Raw genomic sequence first — 19,421 nt, 5'->3', positions numbered from 1 at the left:
GTCAGTCCATCAGATCGTCTGAATGTCATTAGTATTATTACCGCACATAGATCACAGACATCCTTAATAAGGTGCAATCATGTGATACATATATAAACACATTATTCTGGGCCACATTGCAAAGTCCATTTATTTATTTGCACAGTCAATTGTAGGGGTATGTCTTCATAACTGTATCTATCTATGCATCTATCTATTCTAGTGCAACCAACCAGGTGAGCCATCAAGGTCTCTTATCATATAACACCTCGATAAATGATTGCACATTAATGCATATTAGCACTTTCTTAAATGTAAAGAGATTTATACATGTTTGTACACATTTCACATTATATACTTTTGTATTGCTATAAATTGAATATATGCACTTGCCATATTTACATAAACATAATTAGATTTATGATATATTAATTGCTTTATTGTTTATATTGATTGTCACTGCTACAAGATGCTGGTTATGGCATTTACTTTGGGAATTAAATAAATAATCTAATTTTTGCTTATATGACCATCAGATAGTGCTGGCATTTTTAATCTATTATCCATCTACTATCTATCTATCTATCTATCTATCTATCTTTCTATCTATCATCTATCTATTATCCATCTATTATCTATCTATTATCTATGTATTTATTATCCATTTATTATCTATAATCTATCTATCTATTATCTATTTATCTATCTATCTATCATCTATCTATCTATTATCTATCTTTCTATCATCTACCCATCTGTGCAAAAACAGTACACGGGCCCTTTGCAGCCCATAATTATGCACAATTCCACCTGCTTTGGAGCTTTTAGATGCCCCCTTACCTCCCGGGCCCTTATGCAGTAGCACAAGTTGCCCCAATCATACGTTAGCTCCTGTATCTATCCATCTACATTGGAGAAAATAAGTATTTGATACACTGACGATTTTGCAAGTTTTCCCACCCACAAAGAATGGAGAGCTCTGTAATTTTTTTCGTAGGTAGGTACACTTCACCTGTGAGAGACAAAATCTAAAAATAAAAAAAAAGAAAATCACAATGTATGATTTTTACATAATTAATTTGCTTTTTATTGCAAGGAATAAGTATTTGAAAATTGAAAAATAGAACTTAATATTTGGTACATAAATATATATGTATTACCTATCTAAACATTAAATTACTGTCATTCATACATTTATCTATGCTTCTACATATTAATACTCGGTGTAGTTTGGTAAATGAATGATGAGCTGCTTTCCTTGTCTGTAACTAGAGAATGAAGTGCATTGTGCCAGCTACTGTTCATATGGTTGGGTGAGAGCCCACTTCTTCACGGGAGCCCACCGGAGAATTCACTGTTTGACCTGTCGGCCAGTCTGAGCCGGAGTATAACTTTTATAAGGGCTGGCACCCAGCTTTCCCATCTCCTACATGGCACATCTGCTCATTCATACATTGATACCCCGACCTCCATACAGCTGTACATCAGGCATCTGGGTGACACATATAATGCACACAGTATGCCCATAGACTTCTCTCCTGGTTCAGTCTTGTTATGTTCTTGGCTGGTTACAGCTTTTCTATAATGTATAACAGACCAGCTGACTATAGAGGGAAGAAGCCCTGCCTTGTCTGTGTGATTCCTCCCTTCTTCCAGTCTCCATGTACAGCCTCAGAAACCTGATGCTCTGACAGGTGTTTACTGATCCCTTGTTCACCTGGGAAAAGATGTGTCTTGTAAGAGCCCTGGAGGCTTAAGTTCCAGCAGTGTGCTGCTCATTGTGCAAGGGGAGGGGAGTGTATGGGAGGAATAGACATGAGCTCAGCAGAGGAGAGCTGGAGTCACACACAGAACAAAAGTAGCCAGGGGTCCTGCTGCTCTCTGCATTGTGGACTCCAGTCCCTGCTAGTCCAGCCTGTAGGATCTGCCACACCTTCAGGAGACTGTCACACTGTGAAAGCTTCCAGCAATCCCCATGGATAAGTGACTCACAACAAGCAGCATCCTCCTCGCTGGAAACTGCAACACTGTGTCTGGGATTTCCAAGGTGAAACACAGTCTCTACCTTGAGCAAGAACTGTTCCTCCTCCTCCCCTTGGGCAAATGGATGTTTGTTTCTCCTCCAGCAAATGTTCTTCTCCAGAATTGATGCCTATGTAGACTGCTTCAGCCATGCAGTGAGTGTGAAAGGTGAGTCTAGAGATTGCCTGTCCCTCAGTATACAGCCATGGTGAACGTCTGCCATCTATGAATTCAGTAGGATGAGCCTAGCTGTTGTAGATGTCAACATTCAGGACTTGTAGACTTCACCTTGTATCACAAGCCTGAAGGGGGAGTCTGAAGATCACATTGACCTTAATATTTTATACCTATAGACCTCACCTTGCACCTTGGAAGTGAGCGCAAAGGGTTACTCTAGACCTCAATATTTCAGTCATGTAGACCTTTTACCTGTTCTTATGCCTTGTATTGAGCTAATGTTTGTGTAGATCTAAGTATTTCAGCCATGTACACTTCATCTGCATCTTAGCCCTTGCATCTCCATGCTTTGCAAAAACCCTGGTGACCACATAGACCTCAATATTTTAGCCATGTAGACATCATCTTCCTCCTAGCCCTTGCATCTCAATACTTTGCAATAATTCTTGAGACCATATAGACCTCAATATTTCAGCCATGTAGACCTTTTACGCCTTGTATTGAGCTAATGTTTGTGTAGATCCAAGTATTTCAGCCGTGTAGACTTCATCTGCATCTTAAGCCCTTGCATCTCAATACTTTGCAATAATTCTGGAGACCACATAGACTTCAATATTTCAGCCATGGAGACTTCCCCTTGCTTCACTAACTTAGGAATGAAAGGTGAGCCTAGTTAGTAGACCTCAGTAGGATCTAATAGTTATTCAGAACTGATTAGTTCAGCCATGCAGACTCCTTCTGACTTGGAAAAGATCTAGGAGATGCTGAAGGCCACATAGACCTCAGGATTTATAGTACTCTTGTAAAGTGACCCTTGCCTTGCGTGTCCTATAATTCTGCAGATCTCAGTAATTCTACCATGTAGACTTGCACCCTCAGTAGTCTTGAAGGTGATGCTGAAGATCATATACACCTGTGTTTATATCTGTGTTTGTGGCTTGAGCCTGGGTTATGCCAGTCACTAACTTTCACAGAGGAGAATGACATTAAAAATTCAGCAATGTCCCTTTGACAAATGCCCCTAATGTAGATAAGGTGAAGATCAGAGCAGGTTGTTATGACCACTGGCCAGAATACATGTGATGGGTAACACATATGTAGATTCAGATATCTGAAGACACAAACTTGGGTGTGAAAATGCTGTATTGTTTTGTGTGTTGCACAATCTTTTGTCTTAGGCGTAAAGACTAAAGTGTCAATATTGTGTTACAAGCAGTGCTCTGCTGCTGCCATGATGAGAAGTTTCACATCAAGATGAAGTTTTTTTATATTGCTGTTTGCGGTATTAGATGATCTATCTATCTATCTATCTATCTATCTATCTATCTATCTATCTATCTATCTATCTATCTATCTATCTATCTATCTAACACATACAAAAAGAGTTAAGAGAAGCACAAAAAACATATAGTTAGGGTGCAGAACCCCCAGGCATATACCAAACCTTGTCATAGGAGTCCAAAAAAATAGAGGCAGCCCACCATTGATAGTTGAAAGGTGCTACATTTTAATGGCCCATCACATCACATGATGGGCTATTAAAATTTAGCACCTTTCAACTATCAATGGAGTGCTACTTCTATTTTTTGGACTTCTATCTATCTATCTATCTATCATCTATCTATTATCTATCTATCTATGTATCTATTCTATCTATCTATCTATTTATCTATCTATCTATCTATCTATCTATCTCCAATATGTGATCACTCTCATATATTTGCCATATTAGCTTTGAACCTGTCCGGATGCTATCCTGTGATCCCATCCTGTGATCCCCTCAATAACTATTACGACTATTAGGTTGATTCGCCTCTCCCACCATAAATCTGCAGCTTATTTTGTGCTTCATCCATTTGATGGTTTATTTGTAGCGCCTTTTGTAGTTGTTGGTCGCAGTGTTAATAGGATTCATGTCGTCTTTGATCTTCAGTTGACGTTATTATGAGTCTTTAATGTTTCTAGAATGGAGCTTGTCATCATGGTTACCGGCGTTGATGAGAAATATGTACTTTCCTTTGGCTTTATGTCTTATTTAGTTTTTCAGGTTTGGTTTTGTTCTTGTGGGGACTGGGATTTGTACATATATCTTTTTCTTGTAGCTTGATCCTACAACAGAGAATGATAACCTTAATTATGACCTAAAGTTTTATTAAAACATTTAGGAATTCCCTTAGAGTGTTTAAAGGGGTATTTCCATCTCATAAAGTAAGGGCATTTCGCCATTCAATTTATGAACATTGGCAATTCAAACCTCTGGGATCTCGGGTGCTCCTAAAAATGTGAAGTATAGCCTCCTAAATTGCTGCATCACTCTGTTGAATGGAGTCACTCTGCAGAACAGAAGGATGCAGTGGTACACCAGAATGGCCTCCTCTTCATTCTCAGTATGCCCCAGACATTAAGCCAAAACAAATGTGATCATCCGAACTAAGAGCATCGTATGGGCCTATGATACAGTTTGGCCAGTTAATCAGATCCATGGCTGGGCTTGGATACACAGAGATGGACCCATTTAATGTTGTCGTGAAATTGGCTTTAAACCTAATGCTTAACCTTTGTGGGTGACACTCCATGTCTCACATGCTTAACATCTTGGTTGGTAAGATATGAAGTTTGTGTCAATAAATCCTTACAAAGATATTAACTTTTATTTTTGTAACTGCATTATTTTACAGGAGGGCAGCATAAACTTTTGGATCCTCATGACCTTAATCCATTTGTTCGCAGACAGCAGAATATCACAATATTTACTTAACACAATAAATGTTATGGCACATGAGCCATTCATGTATTATTTCAATAAGAGTTGAGCTTATTATTATGTTTAGTCTTTACTTTTGTTTATCCAGAGTGACCTCCTTTTTTTAACCCCTTCCCGACCTTTGACGCATACGCTGCGTCATGAAAGTCTGTGCCAATCCGACCTATGACGCAGCGTATGCGTCATGGAATGATCGCGTCCCTGCAGATCGGGTGAAAGGGTTAACTCCAATCTCACCCGATCTGCAGAGACAGGGGGAGTGGTGCTTCAGCCCAGGGGGGGTGGCTTCACCCCCCCGTGGCTACGATCGCTCTGATTGGCTGTTGAAAGTGAAACTGCCAATCAGAGCGATTTGTAATATTTCACCTAAAAAACTGGTGAAATATTACAATCCAGCCATGGCCGATGCTGCAATATCATCGGCCATGGCTGGAAATACTGAAGTGACCCCCCCCACACCCACCGATCGCCCCCCCAGTCCTCCGTTATGGGGTCCGGTCCCCTCCGTCCGCCTGCCGGCTCCCCCGTCCTCCTGTCCGCTCCCTCCTTGTTTGGATCCCCCCCCCCCTGTGCTCCGATTACCCCCCCTGTGCTCCGATCCACCCCCCCACCACCCCTTCATACTTACCGATCCTCCCGGTGTCCGTACGTCTCCTCGCTGGGCGCCGCCATCTTCCAAAATGGCGGGCGCATGCTCAGTGCGCCCGCCGAATCTGCCAGCCGGCAGATTCCTTACAAGTACATTTTGATCGCTGTGGTAGGTTCTATCACAGCGATCAAAATAAAAAAAATAATAAATAAACCCCCCCCCTTTATCACCCCCATAGGTAGGGACAATAATAAAATAAAGAATTTTTTTTTTTTTTTTCGTTTTCCACTAGGGTTAGGGTTAGAACTAGGGTTAGAACTAGGGGTAGGGTTAGGGGTAGGGTTAGGGTTACGGGTAGGGTTAGGGGTAGGGTTAGGGTTATGGCATGTGCACACAGTGCGGATTTGGCTGCGGATCCGCAGCGGATTGCCGCGGATCCGCAGCGGATTGGCCGCGGATCCGCAGCGGATTGGCCTGGAAATCTGCAGGTAAAACGCAGTGCCTTTTACCTGCAGATTTTTCAAAAATCGTGCGGAAAAATCTCACACGAATCCGCAACGTGGGCACATAGCCTTAGGGTTAGGGTTGGAATTAGAGTTAGGGTTGGAAATAGGGCTAGGGTTGGAAATAGGGTTAAGATTAGGCTTGTGGTTAGGGTTACGGATAGGGTTAGGGGTGTGTTGGGGTTACAGTTGTGGTTAGGGTTGGGATTAGGGTTAGGGTTGGGATTAGGGTTAGGGTTGGAATTTGGGTTACGGGTGTGTTGCGGTTAGGGTTGTGGTTAGGGGTGTGTTGGGGATAGGGTTGTGATTAGGGTTATGGCTACAGTTGAGATTAGGATTAGGGGTGTGTTGGGGTTAGTGTTGAAGTTAGAATTGAGGGGTTTCCACTGTTTAGGCACATCAGGGGTCTCCAAACGCAACATGGCGCCACCATTGATTGCAGCCAATCTTGCGTTCAAAAAGTCAAATGGTGCTCCCTCCCTTCCAAGCCCCAACGTGCGCCCAAACAGTGGTTTACCCCCACATTTGGGGTACCAGCGTACTCAGGACAAACTGGGCAACAACTGTTGGGGTCCAATTTCTCCTGTTACCCTTGCAAAAATAAAAAATTACTTGCTAAAACATAATTTTTGAGGAAAGAACAATTATTTTTTATTTTCACGGCTCTGCGTTATAAACTTCTGTGAAGCATTTGGGGGTTGAAAGTGCTCACCACACATCTAGATAAGTTCCTTGGGGGGTCTAGTTTCCAAAATGGGGTCACTTGTGGGGTATTTCTACTGTTTAGGCATATCAGGGGCTCTGCAAATGCAACGTGACGCCCGCAGACCATTCCATCAAAGTCTGCATTTCAAATGCCACTACTTCCCTTCCGAGCCCCGGCATATGCCCAAACAGTGGTCTACCCCCACATATGGGGTATCAGCGTACTCACAACAAACTGGGCAACAAATATTGGGGTCCAATTTCTCCTGTTACCCTTGTGAAAATAAAAAATTGCTTGCTAAAACATCTTTTTTGAGGAAAGAAAAATGATTTTTTATTTTCACGGCTCTGCGTTGTAAATTTCTGTGAAGCACTTGGGGGTTAAACGTGCTCATCACACATCTAGATAAGTTCCTTGGGGGTCTAGTTTCCAAAATGGGGTCACTTGTGGGGTGTTCCTACTGTTTAGGCACATCAGGGGCTCTGCAAACGCAACCTGACGCCCGCAGAGCATTCCATCAAAGTCTTCATTTCAAAACGTCACTACTTCCCTTCCGAACCCCGACGTGTGCCAAAACAGTGGTTTACCCCCACATATGGGGTATCAGCATACTCAGGAGAAACTGGACAACAACTTTTGGGGTCCAATTTCTCCTGTTACCCTTGGGAAAATAAAAAATTGTGGGCTAAAAAATCATTTTTGAGAAAATAAAAATTATTTTTTATTTTCATGGCTCTGCGTTATAAACTTCTGTGAAGCACTTGGGGGTTCAAAGTGCTCACCACACATCTAGATTAGTTCCTTGGGAGGTCTAGTTTCCAAAATGGGGTCACTTGTGTGGGAGCTCCAATGTTTAGGCACACAGGGGCTCTCCAAACGCGACATGGTGTCCGCTAATGATTGGAGCTAATTTTCCATTCAAAAAGCCAAATGGCGTGCCTTCCCTTCCGAGCCCTGCCGTGCGCCCAAACAGTGGTTTACCCCCACATATGGGGTATCATCGTACTCAGGACAAACTGGACAACAACATTTATGGTCCAATTTCTCCTATTACCCTTGGGAAAATAAAAAATTCTGGGCTAAAAATCATTTTTGAGGAAAGAAAAATTATTTTTTATTTTCACGGCTCTGCGTTATAAACTTCTGTGAAGCACCTGGGGGTTATAAGTGCTCACTATGCATCTAGATAAGTTCCTTGGGGGGTCTAGTTTCCAAAATGGGGTCACTTGTAGGGGAGCTCCAATGTTTAGGCACACAGGGGCTCTCCAAACGCGACATGGTGTCCGCTAACGATTGGAGCTAATTTTCCATTCAAAAAGTCAAATGGCACGCCTCCCCTTCGGAGCCTTGCTGTGCACCCAAACAGTGGTTTACCCCCACATATGAGGTATCGGCGTACTCAGGAGAAATTGCCCAACAAATTTTAGGATCCATTTTATCCTGTTGTCCATGTGAAAATGAAAGAATTGAGGCTAAAAGAAATTTTGTGTGAAAAAAAAGTACTTTTTCATTTTTGCGGATCAATTTGTGAAGTACCTGGGGGTTTAAAGTGCTCACTATGCCTCTAGATAAGTTCCTTGGGGGGTCTAGTTTCCAAAATGGGGTCACTTGTGGAGGAGCTCCAATGTTTAGGCACACGGGGGCTTTCCAAACGCGACATGGTGTCCGCTAACGATGGAGATCATTTTTCATTCAAAAAGTCAAATGGCGCTCCTTCCCTTCCGAGCCTTACCATGTGCCCAAACAGTGGTTTACCCCCACATGTGAGGTATCAGCATACTCAGGAGAAATTGTCCAACAAATTTTAGGATCCATTTTATCCTGTTGCCCATGTGAAAATGAAAAAATTGAGGCTAAAATAATTTTTTTGTGAAAAAAAAGTACTTTTTCATTTTTATGGAACAATTTGTGAAGCACCTGGGGGTTTAAAGTGCTCACTATGCTTCTAGATAAGTTCCTTGGGGGGTCTAGTTTCCAAAATGGGGTCACTTGTGGGGGAGCTCCAATGTTTAGGCACACGGGGGCTCTCCAAACGCGACATGGTGTCCGCTAAAGATTGGAGCCCATTTTTCATTCAAAAAGTCAAATGGCGCTCCTTCCCTTCCGAGCCCTGCCGTGCGCCCAAACAGTGGTTTACCCCCACATATGAGGTATCAGCGTACTCAGGACAAATTGTACAACAACGTCCATGGTCCAGTTTCTCCTTTTACCCTTGGGAAAATAAAAAAATTGTTGCTAAAAGATCATTTTTGTTACTAAAAAGTTAAATGTTCATTTTTTACTTCCATGTTGCTTCTGCTGCTGTGAAACACCTGAAGGGTTAATAAACTTCTTGAATGTGGTTTTGAGCACCTTGAGGGGTGCAGTTTTTAGAATGGTGTCACTTTTGGGTATTTTCAGCCATATAGAACCCTCAAACTGACTTCAAATGTGAGGTGGTCCCTAAAAAAAATGGTTTTGTAAATTTTGTTGTAAAAATGAGAAATCACTGGTCAAATTTTAACCCTTATAACTTCCTAGCAAAAAAAAAAAATTGTTTCCAAAATTGTGCTGATGTAAAGTAGACATGTGGGAAATGTTATTTATTAACTATTTTGTGTCACATAACTCTCTGGTTTAACAGAATAAAAATTCAAAATGTGAAAATTGCGAAATTTTCAAAATTTTTGCCAAATTTCCGTTTTTTTCACAAATAAACTCAGAAATTATCGACCTAAATTTACCACTAACATGAAGCCCAATATGTCACGAAAAAACAATCTCAGAATCGCTAGGATCCGTTTAAGCATTCCGGAGTTATTACCTCATAAAGGGACACTGGTCAGAATTGCAAAAAACGGCAAGGTCATTAAGGCCAAAATAGGCTGGGTCATGAAGGGGTTAAGTGGGTGGGGATCAGTCTTGAAATGGGTAGGGATAGAACACTCTGTAGCCAATCAGATAATTGTAATGGTCACATTAGAAGATCAGTCTTGAAGTGGGCGGGGACAGAACATTCCGTAGCCAATCAGATAATTGGAATGGTCACAACATTAGAAGACCAGTCTTGAAGTGGGCAGGTATAGAACACTGTTTAGCCAATCAGATCATAGGAATGGTCACGACATTAGAAGATCAGGTTAGAGTTAATGTAGCCAATCAGATTAAGTAAGAAATGAAACACTTTGCTCACTGCAGGATTCTAGTAAGCTAAGGCCTCTTTCACACTAGCATCGTGCACTGCACATCGCTATGCGTCGTTTTGCAGAAAAAACGCATCCTGCAACATTGCTTGCAGGATGCGTTTTTTCTCCATAGACTTCTATTAGTGACGCAGTGCGACGCATTGCCACACGTCGCAACCATCGTGCGACAGTTGCGTCGTGTTGCATCGAACCGTCGCCACCAAAAAACGTTGCATGTAACGTTTTTTGGTGCGTCGTATGCAGCATTTCCGACCGCGCATGCGTGGTCGGAACTCCGCCCCGCCTCCCCACACCTCACAATGGGGCAGCGGATGTGTTGAAAAACAGCATCCGCTGCCCCCGTTGTGCGGCGCTTGCACAGTATGCGTCGGTGCGCTGCAACGTCGCATTGCGACGTGCAGTGCACGACGCTAATGTGAAAGTAGCCTAAGCTCCTGTGCTCCTTGGCAGACTATAACGTTTGGCTGTCCAATAATGCCAATGGCTTGTTAAGGATGTATACATGCTGCATTGCCAGTATGTAATATTTCTATATGAGATAGCTCAAATAGGTGACCACACTTGATAGAGCTATTAGGAATTGTAGTACATTAGCTAAGAGATCGCCATCCTAGGGTATAGTAGTGTAGTGTACTTGGTCTGTGTAGTTTCAACTTAAAGGCGTTGTCCAATGTTTCCCCCTAGTAGAATAACATCACTTATAGTCACCTCTGGTGCCAGAACCGTTCCAGCATTGTCAGCATCAATCAGTGCTGGCTTTAGCCTCCCGGCCTTTGGACGTACCATACACAAAGAGGAAGTGAGCGTCCAGCCGCAGCTCTGACTTTCTCTTGATGTCTGATTTGTCTGAAGGTGCGGAGAGTGAAGCCAGCGCTGATTTGGTGTAGGGCTCTCATGACATAACAAGTGCCGACACCACTCAAACCGCACTGGCATCGGAGGGCACAATAAATGTTGTTAATTACTAGTGGCAAACATGCTGATTGAGAAGGGGCTGTCCGAGTAGTGGATAACCCCTTTAATTTTTCATATGTAACTGCTGCTGTATTAATCATAATGATATTGTTTTATATCTCTATCCAAACCGATTGGCTTGTGTTAGCTGAGAGGTGTAAGCCGAGCTTGGATGTATAAAGCATGGTACGGAAATGTGTTATTTTCTAGGATGTTTCACCTGCGTTCGGTGCTGATAAATGGCTGTTTTCCAAGCGGTTGCTATAGATTTTATGAAATAGCTGATTTGGGATTGGCTTTCACAAACACGTTAAGACAAAGTCAACAGAGCACTGAAAAAATAAATGAATGGATTTCTGCTCTTGCACTTGAAAGGATTTTGTTAGGCAGCACTGTATTAAGAGCTCTTCCAGAAATATTTAGATATCCGCTGTGTGACTTCATTTCTCAGTGTCGTTCCATTGTCTCAGGATGATAAAACACAATATTGTCTGTTCCACCTGCTTGCAAAATGCATACAGTCACGGCAGACAGAGGTTTATCAATATGAAGGCCCAGGGGTGGACAACAACAGAGAGCCCATATGCAAGAACAGAATATGGGATCCTCAAATGTCAACAGCTAATTTGGGGACTTTGCCCAAGAAAATCCCTTTCCTCTGTATCACGTCACCAATTATTGTTGGCATAACCCCCAACTAGTTGTTGTGTCATAGCAGCTTAATTGTCTGAAAGTGACTTGTAATGTCACTCAACTTGTCAGACAAAACCATCGCTGATCTCAACAAACATTTTGTGAAACCTAGTTCTGATATCACCGCACCTCACATGGCTTAACCAAACTTGCAATGTCACATTAGCTTATGGTCGTGGCCAGAACTTTTGAGACTGACACAAATTTCGGTTTTCACAAAGCTTGCTGCTTCAGATCTCTTAGTCAGATGTTTCTCTGGTTACAGAAGTACAAACATAAGAACTCCGTAAGTTTTTATTTAGAAATATTGTACACCAAGTTTGTACAAAGACGTAATAGTTGCACTGCTGACCCTTATTTTTCAAGACTTCTGCCCTTCGCCCCAGCAGTGAGATATTAGCTTCTGAGCCAAATCCTTCTTGTCCAATCAATTGGAGCTTATCACAATTTCTGTGTTTTCATTTGTCCACCAGCTTTTTGAGGATTGACCACAAGTTCCCAATGGGATTGAGATATGGAGAGTTTCCTAACCATGGACCAAAAATATAAAAATTTGTTCATCGTACCACTTGGTTATCACCTTTTCTTGGTGACATGAAAGGTGGTGAACCGATTCCATAGCTAAATTCTCATTAGGAGATTGTCCACCACTTGCTGAACTTTCTTGAACACCCTGAAGCTTTCTTCACAGCAAGTTAAACTCTCTCTTGATGGTGAGATAAATTCTTAATTTAAGGACAGACTTACAATCTGCAATTTCCTTACCTGTAAAGCACTTTTGATGCAAAGCAATGATGACTGCATGTGTTTCCTTGGAGGAAACCATGGTTAACAGATGAAGACAATGATTTTAAGCAACAGCCCCCTTTTAAAGCAACTAGTCTGATATCATATGGATGAGAAACTTGGACAATAAAGAAACAAGACAGAAAAAGAATCAATGCCTTCAAAATGTTTCGCTGGAGAAGGATGTCATCAATACCATGGATTGGAAGAAGAACAAACAAATCAATTTTGGAACAAATCAAGCAAGACATGTCACTAGAAGCAAGGATCACCAAATTACTTTGGACACATCATACAAAGAAAGCAATCACTGGAGAAGGACATCATGGTCAGAAAAATAGAAGGAACAAGGTGAAGATGAAGACCAGTCACCCGATGGCTTGATATTATCAAGATAACAATCGAGAAGACGCTGGTGGACCTATCTCGACTTGCACAAGATTGATCTTCCTACAGAGCATTCATCCATCAAGTCACCATGGCTCTATAAGGTGCACAGGGCGGTAGTCATGGGCGAGGAGCTGCTGTGTTCCCACACCCTAACACCCCACAAGTAATTAGCGTCCCTTTTCCCTTGTGCTGTGGCTTTACGTTATAACACGGTATGGCAAGAAGCCTCCGCTGACTCCATGATTCTGGATCCAGGAACATCCGCACATTGAACAGGAGACATTTGATCTTCTTCAGACAGTTTAACTTTACTGAACAGTCCAAACTCCATCTTAGGAAAAGAATGAAACTCGGTCAAAGGAGCGCCGAAAGCAAACTCTGACACCAGAATGGGGTTTAAGCCACAACGCGTTTCAACGGAAGTACCATCTTCATCAGGTGGAGGTGCCCTCCCCTCACTAGGGCTACCTATCCAGCGCTCCTAAAGAATCCGCCTTTTACTGACTTTGTTTTTCAAACTCCATCTTAGTCACAGCACAGTATATTCTTTGTTGTCTGGCACCCCTGGCCACTGGAATACTCTTTCCAGCTCCGTAGCTCTCATTGGTTCTGACCCACCATACTGAAACTGCTCCCTGTCAGGCTTTCTCTTCTGGAAAGTGATTAAGGCATGGCTAAGTCGGGCCGTAGGTAACAGGATTCCCGGAAAGGTCTGCTAAAGTTAGTGGCGGCTTGTCACATTCTGCCCAAAAGTTCGTATTCTCTTTTGCTTTTCAGGCCTCAGGCCTTGGATGTGACTTATCACGTTTTATTTGTTAAAACTTTCCAAGCTAATGATAAGATCAATGAAATGATGTAATCAGGTCATTTTTTGGCAGGGCTGATTTTCAGTGGAAATGGGGTTTTTGAGTTTAAGTTAATTTTCATGACAAAAGAATGACTTTTGCAGTTCATCTTATGACTCTTCGTACTAGTATAGAGTAATGTATATTGCCACTGTAGAAACTAAAGCAGCAAACTTTGTGAAAACCAAAATTTGTGTCAGTGTCCAAACTTTTGGCCATGACTGTGCAGAGAATCCACCTGTGATGTCTCAGCACCTCTCCTATCTGAAACCGCCTCATGAAGTAGCAGCATTTACTAGGGTTGCCAATGTTATTTTTTTTATATATTTGGGAAAGAGTGCAACTTTAACTGAACTGACTGCAACCCACTTCTGATGTTACAGATGTAATCTTATTGTTGTAATATCTGAAGTGTGTTTCAAACACTATTTTGACCTTACTACAAGCTGAATGAAACTTATGACATTGTAGCCCCTTGTAACATCTTGTAAAAATCTGTGAGCTCCCCTGATTCTGGAGCTCTTTTCCATCTTTCGCTGCGTTTTTCCATCGCAGGGATATTCACATTTGTTGATATATGAAATCTCTCCCTGTAGTGCAATTGTGCATTTCTTCAGTCTTCTCCCTGGGTTGGTGTGCTTTCACACCTTCCTCCCAAACGCTGCAGTTGTTTTTATTAGGGCGCAGTCAGACAGCCACATAAATCGGATGAGATTGCACCGCAAAGCTCGGACTGGCCACGGCTCTCCCAACCTAAGCATGACAGCTTCATATACACTTTTCAAAAAAATAAAGGGAACACTGATTGTGAATCAATTTCTCCTGCTGTTGTGCAAATGGAGCAGAAAACAGGTAGAAATTATAAGCAATTAGCAAGACAACCCCTATAAAGCAGTGGTTCTGCAGGTTGTGACCACAGACCATTTCTCTGTTCTCATCCTTCTTGGCTGTTGTTTTGGTCACTTTTGACTTTTATGTAATTGCTCTGACCCTTAGAGGTCCTGTACAGTAACATGAAGCTGTGTCTACAACCCACAGAAGTTGCTCAGGAAGTGCAGCTCATTCAGGATGGCACATCAAATGCGAGCTGTGACAAGAAGGGTAGCTGTGTCTGTCAGCGTAGTGTCCAGAGCATGGAGCAGATACCAGGAGACAGGCCAGTACATCAGGAGACCTGGAGGGGGCCAGAAGAAGGGCAACAACCCAGCAGCAGGACCACTACCTCGTCCTTTGTGCAAGGAGGAACCGAAGGAGCACTGCCAGAGCTCTGCAAACATCCATGTGTCTGCTCAAACTGTCAAAAACAGACTCCATGAGGGTGGTATGAGTGCCCGATGTCCACACGTTGGTGTTGTGCTTACAGCCCAGCACCGTGCAGGGTGATTGGCAGTTGCTGGAGAACACCAAGATTGGCAGATTAGACATCAGCACCTTGTGCTCTTCACGGATGAGGGCAGGTTCACACTGAGTACATGTGAGAGAGCCTGGAGACGCTGTGGAGAACGTTCTGCTGCTGCAACATCCTCCAGCATGACCGGTTTGGCAGTGGGTCAGAAATGGTGTGGGGAAGCATTTCTTTGGAGGGCCGCACAGTCCTCCATGTGCTCGCCAGAGGTAGTCTGACTGCCATTAGGTACCGGTATAAGATCCTCAGACCCATTGTGAGACCATATGCTGGTGCAGTGGGCCATGGGTTCCTTCTGATACATGACAGTGCTAGGCCTCATGTGGCAGAAGTGTGTAAGCAGTTCCTGCATGATGAAGGCATTGATGTTATGTACTGGCCCGCCCGTTCCCCAAACTTGAATCCTATCGAACACATCTGGGACATCATGTCTCGTTCCATCTACCAATGCCACTTGCACCACAGACTGTCCAGGAGTTGACTGATGCTTTAGTCCAGGTCTGGGAGGAGATCCCTCAGGAGACCATCCGCCGCCTCATCAGGAGCATGCCCAGGCATTGTAGGGAGGTCATACAGGCCACACACACTACAGAGCATCATTTCCTTGTCTTGAGGCATTTCCGCTGAAGTTGGATCAACCTGTAATTTGATTTTCCACTTTGATTTTCAGCATCATTCCAAATCCAGACCTCCATTGGGATATTAATTTTGATTTACATTGATCATTTTTAAGTTTTATTGTTCTCAACGCATTCCACTCTGTAATGAATAAAGATTTGCAACTGGAATATTTCATTCAGTGATAACTAGGGTGTGGGATTTTAGTGTTCCCTTTATTTTTTTAAGCAGTGTATTTGTAAGCAGCTGTCACGTTTGGGTTGGGAGAGCCGCCTGCCACTCTGTGCATTGTGGTCTGGTCTCGATCCGATTTATAGAACTGCGCCCTTACTGCAACCCTGTTGTGATGTCACAGCAAAGTATTTTGTAGTTTGTGACCCAGCTGTGGCATGGACACACTCTGTTCAATGTAAGGGTGTTCCGTACAGTGCAGAGAGTAAGATCAGGGTATGACGGCATGTATAAACCTGATGCGGCAATGTTTACATTGGGCTCAGCTTCCCTGGTGCCATAGAGAGAGGAGGAAGGGCATATTCTAAAATATGAACGCGCAAAACCTTTTAATTTTTCTTAAACTAAGAAGGCTAAGTAAAACTAATGTAATAAGGCAAAGTTTTGCATTTAACTTCATCTACAAATGGATTCATGAATTTGAAAAAGCTGAGTGACCGTCCCAATGGGAGGTGGAATTGTTGGCATCCAACTTTGAGTAAAACCTCTCCGAGTGGGTCCTCTGCCTGGGTAACGGTTGCTTACAATTGCAGAGGCTTTAATTATAGTGGTTCTAAACACCCCAGTGGGAGCATGTAATTTTGCATTCCTGCATGAGCAACATTTGCTACAGCATTTCTATATTACGGTATGGGATTCTCATCTTTGGCAAGAGCTCGCCTTCCTCCCGACTTCCTGCTTGCCATGGGTAGGGGGTTTTGGGCTCTTGCTTGATTGACAGTTTGGACTATGTGCTCAGAGAAACTGCAAGTAGAGGCAGCTTTGCAAGAAGAGCTCAGGGAGACAGAAACTGACCAGATCCGGCATTCCCTCTAGCATCAGAGCAGCACTTACAAGCTCTATAGTAAAGTAAATGGCAAAGTTGTTTGTTTTTACAAGCACTTTGCGATTTTAACCATTCTTGATGATGAGGCAATCCCTTTAATCACAATAGACTTCTGCCGTGAGGGTTATGTTGAGAAGGCAAAGCCGCATTATAGAAATATGGCCTTTAGGCAAGATTCGTCATTCCCCTGAATTAATTATCTTTCACTGTCTTCTGTTTTAAAAAGAAAATTAATAATCTTTTTTGTCCCGGTCACTAGGCTACCTATGCAGAGTGCAGCAGCCCAGCAGAATTTGTCATTGGCTGCTGCGCTCTGCACATTGAACACTTAGAATGAGTTCCTACTATGCCTTCGTGTTGCATTTTTTTTCCGCAACCCTTAAAAATCGCATCAAAAAGGTGGCAATTGCATTGTTTGAACAGATGTTAAGAATTGACATGCTGGCTTAAAAAAAGGTCAAGAAAAAAGATGCATCATTTGAATTAGTAAAAAAAGAAGGAAAAAGGAGTTTCATGGTAAAAGGTATAATTTTATTAGTTACATATAGTGTATAAATAGTACAAAAAAATACAAAATAGTAAATGTAAAGTGCACAAGGATGAAGAACAAGGAGGACCACCAGTGCCAAACAACAACTTACAAAACTTGTGCTGTAGATAGGCAAGATGCTGCTCAATCCAATAGGCTGTATCAGCAAGTATTATGTAAGAGATTCTTATGGTGCGAGCAGTGCTTACCAGTATAAGTGGGGAGTTGAGGGCTCCGGACTGGATCCTGGAAAACCCCAACGCACGTTTCGCTTGTTTGTAAGGTGCTTTCTCAAGGGGACATCGTTTGAATTAGGTTTAGAAATCCCATTAATTTTCCTGTTAGCTTAGGTTCACATAGTGTTTTTTTACATGGATTTTGAGGCAGATTCAGATCAAAATGTACATGAAAAAACTCTTCAAATACTCTTTGCAGCATTCCCATGGGACATATTTACTTTGCAATGAAATTTGCACCTGCATCTTCTGCATACATTGACATGCTGTGGATATTGAACCCGCAGCTCTTGACAATTTATTTTGTAGTATGTTCATGAGATTTCTTAAGATCTCTATGCTGGCACTGTAAAATACAGTGACTGTTCTGCAAGCGCATACATACTGGAAGATCCACTGCATTTTTTATTCCATGTGAACTTAAGGTCCCTTCACACTGACCAACTTTCCAACGATAACGATAGCGATCCGTGATGTTGCAGCATCCTGGATAGCGATATCGTTGTGTTTGACACGCAGCAGCGATCAAGATCCTGCTGTGATATCGCTGGTCGGAGCTAGAAGTCCAGAACTTTATTTGGTCGTCAGATCGGCGTGTATCGTTGGGTTTGACAGCAAAAGCAACGATGCCAGCAATGTTTTACAATGGTAACCAGGGTAAATATCGGGTTACTAAGTGCAGGGCTGCGCTTAGTAACCCGATATTTACCCTGGTTACCATTGTAAAAGTAAAAAAAAACACTACATACTCACCTTCTGATGTCTGTCACGTCCCCCGGCGTCCACGCTGCTGCTCAGAGCTTCCTGCACTGAATGTGTCAGTGCCGGCCGTAAAGCAAAGCACAGCGGTGACGTCACCGCTGTGCTTTAGGGCCGGCGCTTACACAGTGCAGGGAAGCGGATGCCGGGGGACGCGACAGGCACCGGAATGTACGTATGTACTGTTTGTTTTTTTTTACATTTACACTGGTAACCAGGGTAAACATCGGGTTACTAAGCGCGGCCCTGCGCTTAGTAACCCGATGTTTACCCTGGTTACCCGGGGACTTCGGCATCGTTGGTCGCTGGAGAGCTGTCTGTGTGACAGCTCTCCAGCGACCACACAACGATGAAACAGCGACGCTGCAGCGATCGGCATCGTTGTCTATATCGCTGCAGCGTCGCTTAATGTGACGGTACCTTTAGCCTCAGAAACAGAATCTGATTAGTATCCTCTTCAAAATCTGGGTGAATGTAGTCAATCACCGTGTTCACACATTGCATTTGCGACACATTTTTTTGCATTGACTTTGTAAAAGCATGGCGACTTCACAGCGTTTTTGAAAGACTGCGAAGATTTCAAAATAATTAATCGGAAATGCAATGAACAAGCCCTAGGCGAGTTTGGAAAATAGCATGCAAAAACCACAGGAGGCCTGCAAGGTATGAACATAACCTTATTGACTGTGCTTACTCCTCGTTGCTCAGTAGTGCTCCATCCACTTTGCTTCTTTTATCTTAATTTTGTCTTCATTCTTTTATTTACCCTTTTTACATATGATTTTCTGAAACACTTTGTGCTGCGGGGACACAGTTGTTAGACTTCTTGCATATGCTCGTCTTCTGAGCTCACCTAGCTTTCATCTCAATGGTCTGATTTTGGCCTCATTATAAAGCATTATATGACTTGCAACACAATTGTGTTTTATGCACCCTATTGTAAATATTTTTATAATACGCTCATGTATTGTTATAATTATACTCACAGTAGGTAGATATTTATTTTATTTATTTTACTCACAGGTGCTTCTCGCAAAATTAGAATATCATCAAAAAGTTAATTTTTTTCAGTTCTTCAATACATAAAGTGAAACTCATATATTAGATAGAGTCATTACAAACAGAGTGATTTAATTCAAGTGTTTATTTCTGTTAATGTTGATGATTATGGCTTACAGCCAATGAAAACCCGAAAGTCATTATCTCAGTAACTTAGAATACTTT

At 42.5% G+C, this 19,421-nt stretch overlaps 1 protein-coding gene across 2 annotated transcripts in view; it reads left to right on the top strand.

The window, feature by feature from the left end:
* PLEKHG5 (pleckstrin homology and RhoGEF domain containing G5) overlaps positions 1 to 19,421 on the top strand; it is a 264,891-nt gene that overhangs the window by 70,769 nt on the left and 174,701 nt on the right. Inside the window, exon 1 of one of the 2 annotated variants that reach the window (XM_077250374.1) lies at positions 1,829 to 2,169. The exons of the other annotated variant lie outside the window; for it this stretch is intronic. The gene's annotated coding sequence lies outside the window, so the exon portion shown is untranslated. Of the gene's footprint in view, positions 1 to 1,828; positions 2,170 to 19,421 lie in introns of those variants that run through there. 2 annotated transcript variants of the gene reach the window in all.

The sequence above is a fragment of the Ranitomeya variabilis genome, chromosome 4 (assembly GCF_051348905.1).
Source record: "Ranitomeya variabilis isolate aRanVar5 chromosome 4, aRanVar5.hap1, whole genome shotgun sequence".
In the NCBI taxonomy this organism is placed as follows: domain Eukaryota; kingdom Metazoa; phylum Chordata; class Amphibia; order Anura; family Dendrobatidae; genus Ranitomeya; species Ranitomeya variabilis.
The sequence above is the reverse complement of the archived record's forward strand: the minus strand, read 5'-3'. Positions and strand labels throughout refer to the sequence as shown.